Source organism: Hemiscyllium ocellatum, chromosome 39 (assembly GCF_020745735.1).
Source record: "Hemiscyllium ocellatum isolate sHemOce1 chromosome 39, sHemOce1.pat.X.cur, whole genome shotgun sequence".
Classification (NCBI taxonomy): Eukaryota; Metazoa; Chordata; class Chondrichthyes; order Orectolobiformes; family Hemiscylliidae; genus Hemiscyllium; species Hemiscyllium ocellatum.
In genome coordinates this window covers 32,247,807-32,250,590 of record NC_083439.1, presented here as the reverse complement: position 1 = coordinate 32,250,590, position 2,784 = coordinate 32,247,807, and positions in this window count along the sequence as shown.

Below are 2,784 nucleotides of genomic sequence, written 5' to 3'. Positions count from 1 at the left end.
ATCAAACCCAGGTCCCTGGTACTGTGAGGCAGCTGTGCTAACCACTGCGCCACCGTGCTGCCATTTTTCTATGAGCCTAGGACAATAAAAGCATTACTCAGCTGAAGGATTAGTTTTGAGAATTGATGTGAATTACTGACCTTGCCTGACATCTTTAAGAGGCTATATTATGTTGTTCTTTCTGTAACTTATTTTGTCAATGACTCAATATTCATTTGGATTAAGAGATGTGAAGTGTTTAACATTTCTGTTATTGATTGTTTAATGGTCTGTCTGATTGACCCCTTTAATGTCATTTAGGTAAGATCGCTTTTTGCTTTTCAAAACATGATTTATGTTTACTTTTTCTCTGAGCAGGTCCACATTTACCGTTGGTATCGCTTATCGATTGTGTAAGTCGTGCATTCTATGAGAGTCAAAGGGGCATGAGTTGGCATGGACAATGAGGGACCTTGGGAAGTGGTTGGAGTGATTGAGTTGCATGGAGGACAGAAGAGACCTTTCAGATAGTTGAGGCCGTGAATAAGCATAGATGGTATAAGGCGCCATGAGCAGCCTGGGTGGGCGCGTGGGAAGAGGAGCATGGGTGCACATGTGCTCAGGATCTAAAATCTTCTAAGAGAACTGGGATAAAGTTCTAGAGAACTAAGGCAGGTCTTCTAAACTGTCCACTTCAGCAATTATCCACTTGGAGGTGCTAACATTCTGCTTCTGACATTGGTGGGTCTGAATCCTCCCTAAAGAAAAGATTGTGTTTGGGCATGTTTTTTCCCACAATCCTCCCAATGGGACATTTGAACTGCTAAATAGTTGTCGCTGGAACAGTAAAGGTGCCAATGATTATTGTGGCACTGTCGGAAACCCAAACATAACTCCGCACATTTGGCTAGTGGAAGTGGGATGCATGGTCATCGCTTGCACAGAATTGAAACAGATCCATGCAACAATGCCGGACTACAACTCAAAGTCAAGGGAATGCCATTGAGCTTGCTGGGTCGGAGTAGGAACTGCAATTTTGACTAACATGCTAGAGACTTCTCAAAGAATTTTAGTATTGTAAAGAGGAAGGTCTCCAAATTGACACAGATACTAGAAGGGAGAAGAATTGACTTCTGCTTGGGAGAAGATCCAAAAATTAATTCAGGCCTGGATTTCTATTTGTTCTAACCCATAAAGAAATAATAAAGGAAATATAAACTTTAAAAAAATAACTCATCTTGGTTCTCAAGCAGCTACTCTGGTATGTACAATTAGATTTTGCTGCTAACCTTCATCCAGCTCCTGATTTTCCTGGTTAGAAATCAGTTGCGGCATTGATGACATCATTTGAATGTTAATTAGACAAACAGTGGATTCCATAACCATTTCCCCCTACACACACTTGAAGTATTCATCGGATGGATTAAAATGGCACCTAATAGCAGTGCAATATGAACCCTACTCAAACTGTTAGCTAATCTCAGTCATGCGGAGAGAGAAGGCCTAAAAGTTTTGGCTCAGGACCTCTGTTCATCCATCAGAAGAGGGCATTGTGGCTACCTGTTCGCAACTCACTTAGGGGCATGGTAATGTCACTAGGTTAGAAATCCCCAACTCAAGGCTAATGTTTCAGGGACATGGTTCAAATCCCACAATAGCAGATGGTGAAACATGGGTTCAACAAAACTCTGGGATTAAAAAAACTAGCCTACTAGCAACCATGTAAACATTGCCAACTGTCATTAAACAAAAACCCATCTGGTTCATTAATGTCCTTTAGAATAGAAATTACGTTAATCCTTACCTGCTCTGGTCTATACGTGACTCCAAATGTGAGCAATGCAGTTGACTCTTAGCTACTCCCTGGGAAATTGTGGGCAGGCAATAAATCCAAACTTGCCTAGTGATACCCATCTTGCATGGACAAATATATATATAAAAAAGCAATTGCGCCACTGAAGTTCCAAATAGCAATAAGGGTAACTGCTGCTGTTGTTGTTTCTAGAATTAGTTTTTAAAAATCCCCCATCCCCAATAAATTCCTCAATAATATTCCTGCCTTCCATGCAAAACCAAACAATACTGAGAAAATCCAGTCAGTGGAATGTATCTTCTACTTCTGATCTATACAACTGTAATTTCTTAGAATTCAGAGAAATAAATTTTCTTTGAAATCTCTCAAATGTGTGTGAACATTGGTAGCATATCAAAAAATATAGCAGTGAACTGGGTGGACAAATAAAGACTGAGACATCAGAAGCTCTGGATGCTGCACTAACAATTTAACAGGGAGCAGTTTAGGCCCAAAAGGAATTAATAGCAGTCCATTCAATTTAACTCAAAATTTCACTAAGTTTTCCCCCCGTGTGTGAACTTTCCAAAGCTATTTTCATCAGACAAGGCAAAAAAGGAGTTTCAGCAATGACCTTTCTTCTCCAAAACAGTGGCAAGCAGCTACCTCAAGTTCTAAAACAGAACACTAGGAAGCTAAAAGCTTTAGTCATACAGCATAGAAACAGGCCCTTTGACCCACCATGTCCATGCCTATCAACGTTAATCCCCTTTACTTGCACTTGCTTTATAGGCTATGCTTTGCCATTTTACGTGCACTTCCAGACACTTCTTGCATGTTTCGAGAGTACCTGCCTCCACTTCCATTTTTATTTAATTGGATTGAGGGATGTGGGTGTTACTGGCTGAAGTATTTATTGCCCATCCCTAGTTGGCCTTGAGATGTTGGTGGTGAGCTGCCTTCTTGCACTGCTACAGTTCATCACCTGCTGTGGGTTGACCCACAATACCCTT